This window comes from Dendrobates tinctorius, unplaced genomic scaffold (genome assembly GCF_039654945.1).
Source record: "Dendrobates tinctorius isolate UK_male_01 unplaced genomic scaffold, ASM3965494v1 ptg000019l, whole genome shotgun sequence".
NCBI lineage: Eukaryota > Metazoa > Chordata > Amphibia > Anura > Dendrobatidae > Dendrobates > Dendrobates tinctorius.
In genome coordinates, this window is record NW_027361687.1 from 16,292,062 (window position 1) to 16,311,498 (window position 19,437).

Genomic DNA, 19,437 nt, shown 5'->3' on the forward strand with positions numbered 1-19,437 from the left:
TTATGCCATCAACAAAATGATTATGGCATCATCAAATGATTATGACATCAACAAAATGATTATGACATCATCCAATGATTATGACATCAAATGATTATGACATCATCTAATGATTATGACATCATCAAATGATTATGACATCAACAAAATGATTATGACATCAAATGATTATGACATCAACAAAATGATTATGACATCATCCAATGATTATGACATCAAATGATTATGACATCATCAAATGATTATGACATCAATAAAATGATTATGACATCATCAAATGATTATGACATCAAAAAAATGATTATGACATCAACAAAATGATTATGACATCATCTAATGATTATGACATTATCAAATGATTATGACATCAACAAAATGATTATGACATCATCCGATGATTATGACAACAAATGATTATGACATCATCAAATGATTATGACATCAACAAAATGATTATGACATCATCTAATGATTATGACATCATCAAATGATTATGACATCAACAAAATGATTATGACATCATCCAATGATTATGACATCAAATGATTATGACATCATCAAATGATTATGACATCAATAAAATGATTATGACATCATCAAATGATTATGACATCAAAAAAATGATTATGACATCAACAAAATGATTATGACATCATCTAATGATTATGACATTATCAAATGATTATGACATCAACAAAATGATTATAACATCATCTAATGATTATGACATCATCAAATGATTATGACATCAACAAAATGATTATGACATCATCTAATGATTATGACATCATCAAATGATTATGACATCAACAAAATGATTATGACATCATCCAATGATTATGACATCAAATGATTATGACATCATCAAATGATTATGACATCAACAAAATGATTATGACATCATCTAATGATTATGACATCATCAAATGATTATGACATCAACAAAATGATTATGACATCATCCAATGATTATGACATCAAATGATTATGACATCAACAAAATGATTATGAAATCATCCAATGATTATAACATCATCAAATCATTATGACATCAACAAAATGATTATGACATCAACAAAATGATTATGGCATCATCAAATGATTATGACATCAACAAAATGATTATGACATCATCCAATGATTATGACATCATCCAATGATTATGACATCATCAAATCATTATGACATCAACAAAATGATTATGACATCAACAAAATGATTATGACATCATCAAATGATTATGACATCAACAAAATGATTATGACATCATCCAATGATTATGACATCAAATGATTATGACATCATCAAATGATTATGACATCAACAAAATGATTATGACATCATCCAATGATTATGACATCATCCAATGATTATGACATCAACAAAATGATTATGACATCAACAAAATGATTATGACATCATCAAATGATTATGACATCAACAAAATGATTATGATATCATCAAATGATTATGACATCAACAAAATGATTATGACATCATCAAATGATTATGACATCATCCAATGATTATGACATCAAATGATTATGACATCATCAAATGATTATGATATCAACAAAATGATTATGACATCATCCAATGATTATGACATCAAATGATTATGACATCATCAAATGATTATGCCATCAACAAAATGATTATGGCATCATCAAATGATTATGACATCAACAAAATGATTATGACATCATCCAATGATTATGACATCAAATGATTATGACATCATCTAATGATTATGACATCATCAAATGATTATGACATCAACAAAATGATTATGACATCAAATGATTATGACATGATCTAATGATTATGACATCATCAAATGATTATGACATCAACAAAATGAATATGACATCATCCAATGATTATGACATCATCAAATGATTATGACATCAACAAAATGATTATGACATCATCCAATGATTATGACATCAACAAAATGATTATGGCATCATCAAATGATTATGACATCAACAAAATGATTATGGCATCATCAAATGATTATGACATCAACAAAATGATTATGACATCATCAAATGATTATGACATCATCCAATGATTATCATATCAAATGATTATGACATCATCAAATGATTATGACATCAACAAAATTATTATGACATCATCCAATGATTATGACATCATCCAATGATTATGACATCATCAAATCATTATGACATCAACAAAATGATTATGACATCAACAAAATGATTGACATCATCAAATGATTATGACATCAACAAAATGATTATGACATCATCCAATGATTATGACATCAAATGATTATGACATCATCAAATGATTATGCCATCAACAAAATGATTATGACATCATCAAATGATTATGACATCAACAAAATGATTATGACATCATCAAATGATTATGACATCATCAAATTATTATGACATCAACAAAATGATTATGACATCATCCAATGATTATGACATCAAATGATTATGACATCATCAAATGATCATGACATCAACAAAATGATTATGACATCATCAAATGATTATGACATCAACAAAATGATTATGACATCATCTAATGATTATGACATCAATAAAATGATTATGACATCATCCAATGGTTATGACATCATCCAATGATTATGACATCAAATGATTATGACATCATCAAATGATTATGACATCAACAAAATGATTATGACATCATCTAATGATTATGACATCATCAAATGATTATGACATCAACAAAATGATTATGACATCATCTAATGATTATGACATCATCAAATGATTATGACATCAACAAAATGATTATGACATCATCTAATGATTATGACATCATCAAATGATTATGACATCAACAAAATGATTATGGCATCATCAAATGATTATGACATCAACAAAATCATTATGACATCATCAAATGATTAAGACATCAACAAAATGATTATGACATCATCAAATGATTATGACATCAACAAAATGATTATGACATCATCCAATGATTATGACATCATCCAATGATTATGACATCAGCCAATGATTATGACATCATCAAATGATTATGACATCAACAAAATGATTATGACATCAACAAAATGATTATGACATCATCAAATGATTATGACATCATCCAATGATTATGACATCATCCAATGATTATGACATCATCAAATCATTATGACATCAACAAAATGATTATGACATCAACAAAATGATTATGACATCATCAAATGATTATGACATCAACAAAATGATTATGACATCATCCAATGATTATGACATCAGCCAATGATTATGACATCATCAAATGATTATGACATCAACAAAATGATGATGACATCATCCAATGATTATGACATCATCCAATGATTATGACATCATCAAATCATTATGACATCAACAAAATGATTATGACATCATCTAATGATTATGACATCATCAAATGATTATGACATCAACAAAATTATTATGACATCATCCCATGATTATGACATCAAATGATTATGACATCATCAAATGATTATGACATCAACAAAATGATTATGACATCATCTAACGATAATGACATCATCAAATGATTATGACATCAACAAAATGATTATGACATCAACAAAATGATTATGACATCATCAAATGATTATGACATCATCAAATGATTATGACATCAACAAAATGATTATGACATCATCTAATGATTATGACATCAACAAAATGATTATGACATCATCAAATGATTATGACATCAACAAAATGATTATGACATCATCAAATGATTATGACATCATCAAATGATTATGACATCAACAAAATGATTATGACATCATCTAATGATTATGACATCAACAAAATGATTATGACATCATCTAATGATTATGACATCAAATGATTATGACATCAACAAAATGATTATGACATCATCCAATGATTATGACATCAAATGATTATGACATCATCAAATGATTATGACATCAACAAAATGATTATGACATCATCCAATGATTATGACATCAAATGATTATGACATCATCAAATCATTATGACATCAACAAAATGATTATGACATCAACAAAATAATTATGACATCATCTAAAGATTATGACATCATCAAATGATTATGACATCAACAAAATGATTATGACATCATCCAATGATTATGACATCAAATGATTATGACATCATCAAATGGTTATGACATCAACAAAATGATGATGACATCATCCAATGATTATGACATCATCCAATGATTATGACATCATCAAATCATTATGACATCAACAAAATGATTATGACATCAACAAAATGATTATGACATCATAAAATGATTATGACATCAACAAAATGATTATGGCATCATCAAATGATTACAACATCAACAAAATGATTATGGCATCATCAAATGATTATGACATCAACAAAATGATTATGACATCATCCAATGATTATGACATCAAATGATTATGACATCATCAAATCATTATGACATCAACAAAATGATTCTGACATCATAAAATGATTATGACATCAACAAAATGATTATGGCATCATCAAATGATTATGACATCAACAAAATGATTATGACATCATCCAATGATTATGACATCATCCAATGATTATGACATCATCAATTCATTATGACATCAACAAAATGATTATGACATCATCCAATGATTATGAAATCATCCAATGATTATGACATCATCAAATCATTATGACATCAACAAAATGATTATGACATCAACAAAATGATTATGACATCATCAAATGATTATGACATCAACAAAATGATTATGACATCATCCAATGATTATGACATCATCAAATGATTATGACATCAAATGATTATGACATCATCAAATGATTATGACATCAACAAAATGTTTATGACATCATCCAATGATTATGACATCAAATGATTATGACATCATCAAATGATTATGCAATCAACAAAATGATTATGGCATCATCAAATGATTATGACATTATCAAATGATTATGACATCAACAAAATGATTATGACATCATCCGATGATTATGACATCAAATGATTATGACATCATCAAATGATTATGACATCATCAAAATGATTATGACATCATCTAATGATTATGACATCATCAAATGATTATGACATCAACAAAATGATTATGACATCATCTAATGATTATGACATCATCAAATGATTATGACATCAACAAAATGATTATGACATCATCCAATGATTATGACATCATCCAATGATTATGACATCAGCCAATGATTATGACATCATCAAATGATTATGACATCAACAAAATGATTATGACATCAACAAAATGATTATGACATCATCAAATGATTATGACATCATCCAATGATTATGACATCATCCAATGATTATGACATCATCAAATCATTATGACATCAACAAAATGATTATGACATCAACAAAATGATTATGACATCATCAAATGATTATGACATCAACAAAATGATTATGACATCATCCAATGATTATGACATCAGCCAATGATTATGACATCATCAAATGATTATGACATCAACAAAATGATGATGACATCATCCAATGATTATGACATCATCCAATGATTATGACATCATCAAATCATTATGACATCAACAAAATGATTATGACATCATCTAATGATTATGACATCATCAAATGATTATGACATCAACAAAATTATTATGACATCATCCCATGATTATGACATCAAATGATTATGACATCATCAAATGATTATGACATCAACAAAATGATTATGACATCATCTAACGATTATGACATCATCAAATGATTATGACATCAACAAAATGATTATGACATCAACAAAATGATTATGACATCATCAAATGATTATGACATCATCAAATGATTATGACATCAACAAAATGATTATGACATCATCTAATGATTATGACATCAACAAAATGATTATGACATCATCAAATGATTATGACATCAACAAAATGATTATGACATCATCTAATGATTATGACATCATCTAATGATTATGACATCAACAAAATGATTATGACATCATCCAATGATTATGACATCAAATGATTATGACATCATCAAATGATTATGACATCAACAAAATGATTATGACATCATCAAATGATTATGACATCAACAAAATGATTATGACATCATCTAATGATTATGGCATCATCAAATGATTATGACATCAACAAAATGATTATGACATAATCAAATGATTATGACATCAACAAAATGTTTATGACATCATCCAATGATTATGACATCAAATGATTATGATATCATCAAATGATTATGACATCAACAAAATGATTATGACATCATCTAATGATTATGACATCATCAAATGATTATGACATCAACAAAATGATTATGACATCATCTAACGATTATGACATCATCAAATGATTATGACATCAACAAAATGATTATGACATCAACAAAATGATTATGACATCATCAAATGATTATGACATCATCAAATGATTATGACATCAACAAAATGATTATGACATCATCTAATGATTATGACATCAACAAAATGATTATGACATCATCTAATGATTATGACATCAAATGATTATGACATCAACAAAATGATTATGACATCATCCAATGATTATGACATCAAATGATTATGACATCATCAAATGATTATGACATCAACAAAATGATTATGACATCATCCAATGATTATGACATCAAATGATTATGACATCATCAAATCATTATGACATCAACAAAATGATTATGACATCAACAAAATAATTATGACATCATCTAAAGATTATGACATCATCAAATGATTATGACATCAACAAAATGATTATGACATCATCCAATGATTATGACATCAAATGATTATGACATCATCAAATGGTTATGACATCAACAAAATGATGATGACATCATCCAATGATTATGACATCATCCAATGATTATGACATCATCAAATCATTATGACATCAACAAAATGATTATGACATCAACAAAATGATTATGACATCATAAAATGATTATGACATCAACAAAATGATTATGGCATCATCAAATGATTACAACATCAACAAAATGATTATGGCATCATCAAATGATTATGACATCAACAAAATGATTATGACATCATCCAATGATTATGACATCAAATGATTATGACATCATCAAATCATTATGACATCAACAAAATGATTCTGACATCATAAAATGATTATGACATCAACAAAATGATTATGGCATCATCAAATGATTATGACATCAACAAAATGATTATGACATCATCCAATGATTATGACATCATCCAATGATTATGACATCATCAATTCATTATGACATCAACAAAATGATTATGACATCATCCAATGATTATGAAATCATCCAATGATTATGACATCATCAAATCATTATGACATCAACAAAATGATTATGACATCAACAAAATGATTATGACATCATCAAATGATTATGACATCAACAAAATGATTATGACATCATCCAATGATTATGACATCATCAAATCATTATGACATCAACAAAATGATTATGACATCAACAAAATGATTATGACATCATCAAATGATTATGACATCAAATGATTATGACATCATCAAATGATTATGACATCAACAAAATGATGATGACATCATCCAATGATTATGACATCATCCAATGATTATGACATCATCAAATCATTATGACATCAACAAAATGATTATGACATCATCTAATGATTATGACATCATCAAATGATTATGACATCAACAAAATGATTATGACATCATCCAATGATTATGACATCAAATGATTATGACATCATCAAATGATTATGACATCAATAAAATGATTATGACATCATCAAATGATTATGACATCAAAAAAATGATTATGGCATCAACAAAATGATTATGACATCATCTAATGATTATGACATTATCAAATGATTATGACATCAACAAAATGATTATGACATCATCCGATGATTATGACAACAAATGATTATGACATCATCAAATGATTATGACATCAACAAATTGATTATGACATCATCTAATGATTATGACATCATCAAATGATTATGACATCAACAAAATGATTATGACATCATCTAATGATTATGACATCATCAAATGATTATGACATCAACAAAATGATTATGACATCATCCAATGATTATGACATCAAATGATTATGACATCATCAAATGATTATGACATCAACAAAATGAATATGACATCATCTAATGATTATGACATCATCAAATGATTATGACATCAACAAAATGATTATGACATCATCCAATGATTATGACATCAAATGATTATGACATCAACAAAATGATTATGACATCATCCAATGATTATGACATCATCCAATGATTATAACATCATCAAATCATTATGACATCAACAAAATGATTATGACATCAACAAAATGATTATGACATCATCAAATGATTATGACATCAACAAAATGATTATGACATCATCAAATGATTATGACATCAACAAAATGATTATGACATCATCCAATGATTATGACATCATCCAATGATTATGACATCAAATGATTTTGACATCATCAAATGATTATGATATCAACAAAATGATTATGACATCATCCAATGATTATGACATCAAATGATTATGACATCATCAAATGATTATGCCATCAACAAAATGATTATGGCATCATCAAAAGATTATGACATCAACAAAATGATTATGACATCAAATGATTATGACATCATCTAATGATTATGACATCATCAAATGATTATGACATCAACAAAATGATTATGACATCAAATGATTATGACATCAACAAAATGATTATGACATCATCCAATGATTATGACATCAAATGATTATGACATCATCAAATGATTATGACATCAATAAAATGATTATGACATCATCAAATGATTATGACATCAAAAAAATGATTATGACATCAACAAAATGATTATGACATCATCTAATGATTATGACATTATCAAATGATTATGACATCAACAAAATGATTATGACATCATCCGATGATTATGACAACAAATGATTATGACATCATCAAATGATTATGACATCAACAAAATGATTATGACATCATCTAATGATTATGACATCATCAAATGATTATGACATCAACAAAATGATTATGACATCATCCAATGATTATGACATCAAATGATTATGACATCATCAAATGATTATGACATCAATAAAATGATTATGACATCATCAAATGATTATGACATCAAAAAAATGATTATGACATCAACAAAATGATTATGACATCATCTAATGATTATGACATTATCAAATGATTATGACATCAACAAAATGATTATGACATCATCTAATGATTATGACATCATCAAATGATTATGACATCAACAAAATGATTATGACATCATCTAATGATTATGACATCATCAAATGATTATGACATCAACAAAATGATTATGACATCATCCATTGATTATGACATCAAATGATTATGACATCATCAAATGATTATGACATCAACAAAATGATTATGACATCATCTAATGATTATGACATCATCAAATGATTATGACATCAACAAAATGATTATGACATCATCCAATGATTATGACATCAAATGATTATGACATCAACAAAATGATTATGACATCATCCAATGATTATAACATCATCAAATCATTATGACATCAACAAAATGATTATGACATCAACAAAATGATTATGGCATCATCAAATGATTATGACATCAACAAAATGATTATGACATCATCCAATGATTATGACATCATCCAATGATTATGACATCATCAAATCATTATGACATCAACAAAATGATTATGACATCAACAAAATGATTATGACATCATCAAATGATTATGACATCAACAAAATGATTATGACATCATCCAATGATTATGACATCAAATGATTATGACATCATCAAATGATTATGACATCAACAAAATGATTATGACATCATCCAATGATTATGACATCATCCAATGATTATGACATCAACAAAATGATTATGACATCAACAAAATGATTATGACATCATCAAATGATTATGACATCAACAAAATGATTATGATATCATCAAATGATTATGACATCAACAAAATGATTATGACATCATCAAATGATTATGACATCATCCAATGATTATGACATCAAATGATTATGACATCATCAAATGATTATGATATCAACAAAATGATTATGACATCATCCAATGATTATGACATCAAATGATTATGACATCATCAAATGATTATGCCATCAACAAAATGATTATGGCATCATCAAATGATTATGACATCAACAAAATGATTATGACATCATCCAATGATTATGACATCAAATGATTATGACATCATCTAATGATTATGACATCATCAAATGATTATGACATCAACAAAATGATTATGACATCAAATGATTATGACATGATCTAATGATTATGACATCATCAAATGATTATGACATCAACAAAATGAATATGACATCATCCAATGATTATGACATCATCAAATGATTATGACATCAACAAAATGATTATGACATCATCCAATGATTATTACATCAACAAAATGATTATGGCATCATCAAATGATTATGACATCAACAAAATGATTATGGCACCATCAAATGATTATGACATCAACAAAATGATTATGACATCATCAAATGATTATGACATCATCCAATGATTATCACATCAAATGATTATGACATCATCAAATGATTATGACATCAACAAAATTATTATGACATCATCCAATGATTATGACATCATCCAATGATTATGACATCATCAAATCATTATGACATCAACAAAATGATTATGACATCAACAAAATGATTGACATCATCAAATGATTATGACATCAACAAAATGATTATGACATCATCCAATGATTATGACATCAAATGATTATGACATCATCAAATGATTATGCCATCAACAAAATGATTATGACATCATCAAATGATTATGACATCAACAAAATGATTATGACATCATCTAGTGATTATGCCATCATCAAATTATTATGACATCAACAAAATGATTATGACATCATCCAATGATTATGACATCAAATGATTATGACATCATCAAATGATCATGACATCAACAAAATGATTATGACATCATCAAATGATTATGACATCAACAAAATGATTATGACATCATCTAATGATTATGACATCAATAAAATGATTATGACATCATCCAATGGTTATGACATCATCAAATGATTATGACATCAACAAAATGATTATGACATCATCCAATGATTATGACATCAAATGATTATGACATCATCAAATGATTATGACATCAATAAAATGATTATGACATCATCAAATGATTATGACATCAAAAAAATGATTATGGCATCAACAAAATGATTATGACATCATCTAATGATTATGACATTATCAAATGATTATGACATCAACAAAATGATTATGACATCATCCGATGATTATGACAACAAATGATTATGACATCATCAAATGATTATGACATCAACAAATTGATTATGACATCATCTAATGATTATGACATCATCAAATGATTATGACATCAACAAAATGATTATGACATCATCTAATGATTATGACATCATCAAATGATTATGACATCAACAAAATGATTATGACATCATCCAATGATTATGACATCAAATGATTATGACATCATCAAATGATTATGACATCAACAAAATGAATATGACATCATCTAATGATTATGACATCATCAAATGATTATGACATCAACAAAATGATTATGACATCATCCAATGATTATGACATCAAATGATTATGACATCAACAAAATGATTATGACATCATTCAATGATTATGACATCATCCAATGATTATAACATCATCAAATCATTATGACATCAACAAAATGATTATGACATCAACAAAATGATTATGACATCATCAAATGATTATGACATCAACAAAATGATTATGACATCATCAAATGATTATGACATCAACAAAATGATTATGACATCATCCAATGATTATGACATCATCCAATGATTATGACATCAAATGATTTTGACATCATCAAATGATTATGATATCAACAAAATGATTATGACATCATCCAATGATTATGACATCAAATGATTATGACATCATCAAATGATTATGCCATCAACAAAATGATTATGGCATCATCAAATGATTATGACATCAACAAAATGATTATGACATCATCCAATGATTATGACATCAAATGATTATGACATCATCTAATGATTATGACATCATCAAATGATTATGACATCAACAAAATGATTATGACATCAAATGATTATGACATCAACAAAATGATTATGACATCATCCAATGATTATGACATCAAATGATTATGACATCATCAAATGATTATGACATCAATAAAATGATTATGACATCATCAAATGATTATGACATCAAAAAAATGATTATGACATCAACAAAATGATTATGACATCATCTAATGATTATGACATTATCAAATGATTATGACATCAACAAAATGATTATGACATCATCCGATGATTATGACAACAAATGATTATGACATCATCAAATGATTATGACATCAACAAAATGATTATGACATCATCTAATGATTATGACATCATCAAATGATTATGACATCAACAAAATGATTATGACATCATCCAATGATTATGACATCAAATGATTATGACATCATCAAATGATTATGACATCAATAAAATGATTATGACATCATCAAATGATTATGACATCAAAAAAATGATTATGACATCAACAAAATGATTATGACATCATCTAATGATTATGACATTATCAAATGATTATGACATCAACAAAATGATTATAACATCATCTAATGATTATGACATCATCAAATGATTATGACATCAACAAAATGATTATGACATCATCTAATGATTATGACATCATCAAATGATTATGACATCAACAAAATGATTATGACATCATCCAATGATTATGACATCAAATGATTATGACATCATCAAATGATTATGACATCAACAAAATGATTATGACATCATCTAATGATTATGACATCATCAAATGATTATGACATCAACAAAATGATTATGACATCATCCAATGATTATGACATCAAATGATTATGACATCAACAAAATGATTATGAAATCATCCAATGATTATAACATCATCAAATCATTATGACATCAACAAAATGATTATGACATCAACAAAATGATTATGGCATCATCAAATGATTATGACATCAACAAAATGATTATGACATCATCCAATGATTATGACATCATCCAATGATTATGACATCATCAAATCATTATGACATCAACAAAATGATTATGACATCAACAAAATGATTATGACATCATCAAATGATTATGACATCAACAAAATGATTATGACATCATCCAATGATTATGACATCAAATGATTATGACATCATCAAATGATTATGACATCAACAAAATGATTATGACATCATCCAATGATTATGACATCATCCAATGATTATGACATCAACAAAATGATTATGACATCAACAAAATGATTATGACATCATCAAATGATTATGACATCAACAAAATGATTATGATATCATCAAATGATTATGACATCAACAAAATGATTATGACATCATCAAATGATTATGACATCATCCAATGATTATGACATCAAATGATTATGACATCATCAAATGATTATGATATCAACAAAATGATTATGACATCATCCAATGATTATGACATCAAATGATTATGACATCATCAAATGATTATGCCATCAACAAAATGATTATGGCATCATCAAATGATTATGACATCAACAAAATGATTATGACATCATCCAATGATTATGACATCAAATGATTATGACATCATCTAATGATTATGACATCATCAAATGATTATGACATCAACAAAATGATTATGACATCAAATGATTATGACATGATCTAATGATTATGACATCATCAAATGATTATGACATCAACAAAATGAATATGACATCATCCAATGATTATGACATCATCAAATGATTATGACATCAACAAAATGATTATGACATCATCCAATGATTATGACATCAACAAAATGATTATGGCATCATCAAATGATTATGACATCAACAAAATGATTATGGCATCATCAAATGATTATGACATCAACAAAATGATTATGACATCATCAAATGATTATGACATCATCCAATGATTATCATATCAAATGATTATGACATCATCAAATGATTATGACATCAACAAAATTATTATGACATCATCCAATGATTATGACATCATCCAATGATTATGACATCATCAAATCATTATGACATCAACAAAATGATTATGACATCAACAAAATGATTGACATCATCAAATGATTATGACATCAACAAAATGATTATGACATCATCCAATGATTATGACATCAAATGATTATGACATCATCAAATGATTATGCCATCAACAAAATGATTATGACATCATCAAATGATTATGACATCAACAAAATGATTATGACATCATCAAATGATTATGACATCATCAAATTATTATGACATCAACAAAATGATTATGACATCATCCAATGATTATGACATCAAATGATTATGACATCATCAAATGATCATGACATCAACAAAATGATTATGACATCATCAAATGATTATGACATCAACAAAATGATTATGACATCATCTAATGATTATGACATCAATAAAATGATTATGACATCATCCAATGGTTATGACATCATCCAATGATTATGACATCAAATGATTATGACATCATCAAATGATTATGACATCAACAAAATGATTATGACATCATCTAATGATTATGACATCATCAAATGATTATGACATCAACAAAATGATTATGACATCATCTAATGATTATGACATCATCAAATGATTATGACATCAACAAAATGATTATGACATCATCTAATGATTATGACATCATCAAATGATTATGACATCAACAAAATGATTATGGCATCATCAAATGATTATGACATCAACAAAATCATTATGACATCATCAAATGATTAAGACATCAACAAAATGATTATGACATCATCAAATGATTATGACATCAACAAAATGATTATGACATCATCCAATGATTATGACATCATCCAATGATTATGACATCAGCCAATGATTATGACATCATCAAATGATTATGACATCAACAAAATGATTATGACATCAACAAAATGATTATGACATCATCAAATGATTATGACATCATCCAATGATTATGACATCATCCAATGATTATGACATCATCAAATCATTATGACATCAACAAAATGATTATGACATCAACAAAATGATTATGACATCATCAAATGATTATGACATCAACAAAATGATTATGACATCATCCAATGATTATGACATCAGCCAATGATTATGACATCATCAAATGATTATGACATCAACAAAATGATGATGACATCATCCAATGATTATGACATCATCCAATGATTATGACATCATCAAATCATTATGACATCAACAAAATGATTATGACATCATCTAATGATTATGACATCATCAAATGATTATGACATCAACAAAATTATTATGACATCATCCCATGATTATGACATCAAATGATTATGACATCATCAAATGATTATGACATCAACAAAATGATTATGACATCATCTAACGATAATGACATCATCAATTGATTATGACATCAACAAAATGATTATGACATCAACAAAATGATTATGACATCATCAAATGATTATGACATCATCAAATGATTATGACATCAACAAAATGATTATGACATCATCTAATGATTATGACATCAACAAAATGATTATGACATCATCAAATGATTATGACATCAACAAAATGATTATGACATCATCAAATGATTATGACATCATCAAATGATTATGACATCAACAAAATGATTATGACATCATCTAATGATTATGACATCAACAAAATGATTATGACATCAAATGATTATGACATCAAATGATTATGACATCAACAAAATGATTATGACATCATCCAATGATTATGACATCAAATGATTATGACATCATCAAATGATTATGACATCAACAAAATGATTATGACATCATCCAATGATTATGACATCAAATGATTATGACATCATCAAATCATTATGACATCAACAAAATGATTATGACATCAACAAAATAATTATGACATCATCTAAAGATTATGACATCATCAAATGATTATGACATCAACAAAATGATTATGACATCATCCAATGATTATGACATCAAATGATTATGACATCATCAAATGGTTATGACATCAACAAAATGATGATGACATCATCCAATGATTATGACATCATCCAATGATTATGACATCATCAAATCATTATGACATCAACAAAATGATTATGACATCAACAAAATGATTATGACATCATAAAATGATTATGACATCAACAAAATGATTATGGCATCATCAAATGATTACAACATCAACAAAATGATTATGGCATCATCAAATGATTATGACATCAACAAAATGATTATGACATCATCCAATGATTATGACATCAAATGATTATGACATCATCAAATCATTATGACATCAACAAAATGATTCTGACATCATAAAATGATTATGACATCAACAAAATGATTATGGCATCATCAAATGATTATGACATCAACAAAATGATTATGACATCATCCAATGATTATGACATCATCCAATGATTATGACATCATCAATTCATTATGACATCAACAAAATGATTATGACATCATCCAATGATTATGAAATCATCCAATGATTATGACATCATCAAATCATTATGACATCAACAAAATGATTATGACATCAACAAAATGATTATGACATCATCAAATGATTATGACATCAACAAAATGATTATGACATCATCCAATGATTATGACATCATCAAATGATTATGACATCAAATGATTATGACATCATCAAATGATTATGACATCAACAAAATGTTTATGACATCATCCAATGATTATGACATCAAATGATTATGACATCATCAAATGATTATGCAATCAACAAAATGATTATGGCATCATCAAATGATTATGACATTATCAAATGATTATGACATCAACAAAATGATTATGACATCATCCGATGATTATGACATCAAATGATTATGACATCATCAAATGATTATGACATCATCAAAATGATTATGACATCATCTAATGATTATGACATCATCAAATGATTATGACATCAACAAAATGATTATGACATCATCTAATGATTATGACATCATCAAATGATTATGACATCAACAAAATGATTATGACATCATCCAATGATTATGACATCATCCAATGATTATGACATCAGCCAATGATTATGACATCATCAAATGATTATGACATCAACAAAATGATTATGACATCAACAAAATGATTATGACATCATCAAATGATTATGACATCATCCAATGATTATGACATCATCCAATGATTATGACATCATCAAATCATTATGACATCAACAAAATGATTATGACATCAACAAAATGATTATGACATCATCAAATGATTATGACATCAACAAAATGATTATGACATCATCCAATGATTATGACATCAGCCAATGATTATGACATCATCAAATGATTATGACATCAACAAAATGATGATGACATCATCCAATGATTATGACATCATCCAATGATTATGACATCATCAAATCATTATGACATCAACAAAATGATTATGACATTATCTAATGATTATGACATCATCAAATGATTATGACATCAACAAAATTATTATGACATCATCCCATGATTATGACATCAAATGATTATGACATCATCAAATGATTATGACATCAACAAAATGATTATGACATCATCTAACGATTATGACATCATCAAATGATTATGACATCAACAAAATGATTATGACATCAACAAAATGATTATGACATCATCAAATGATTATGACATCATCAAATGATTATGACATCAACAAAATGATTATGACATCATCTAATGATTATGACATCAACAAAATGATTATGACATCATCAAATGATTATGACATCAACAAAATGATTATGACATCATCTAATGATTATGACATCATCTAATGATTATGACATCAACAAAATGATTATGACATCATCCAATGATTATGACATCAAATGATTATGACATCATCAAATGATTATGACATCAACAAAATGATTATGACATCATCAAATGATTATGACATCAACAAAATGATTATGACATCATCTAATGATTATGGCATCATCAAATGATTATGACATCAACAAAATGATTATGACATAATCAAATGATTATGACATCAACAAAATGTTTATGACATCATCCAATGATTATGACATCAAATGATTATGATATCATCAAATGATTATGACATCAACAAAATGATTATGACATCATCTAATGATTATGACATCATCAAATGATTATGACATCAACAAAATGATTATGACATCATCTAACGATTATGACATCATCAAATGATTATGACATCAACAAAATGATTATGACATCAACAAAATGATTATGACATCATCAAATGATTATGACATCATCAAATGATTATGACATCAACAAAATGATTATGACATCATCTAATGATTATGACATCAACAAAATGATTATGACATCATCTAATGATTATGACATCAAATGATTATGACATCAACAAAATGATTATGACATCATCCAATGATTATGACATCAAATGATTATGACATCATCAAATGATTATGACATCAACAAAATGATTATGACATCATCCAATGATTATGACATCAAATGATTATGACATCATCAAATCATTATGACATCAACAAAATGATTATGACATCAACAAAATAATTATGACATAATCTAAAGATTATGACATCATCAAATGATTATGACATCAACAAAATGATTATGACATCATCCAATGATTATGACATCAAATGATTATGACATCATCAAATGGTTATGACATCAACAAAATGATGATGACATCATCCAATGATTATGACATCATCCAATGATTATGACATCATCAAATCATTATGACATCAACAAAATGATTATGACATCAACAAAATGATTATGACATCATAAAATGATTATGACATCAACAAAATGATTATGGCATCATCAAATGATTACAACATCAACAAAATGATTATGGCATCATCAAATGATTATGACATCAACAAAATGATTATGACATCATCCAATGATTATGACATCAAATGATTATGACATCATCAAATCATTATGACATCAACAAAATGATTCTGACATCATAAAATGATTATGACATCAACAAAATGATTATGGCATCATCAAATGATTATGACATCAACAAAATGATTATGACATCATCCAATGATTATGACA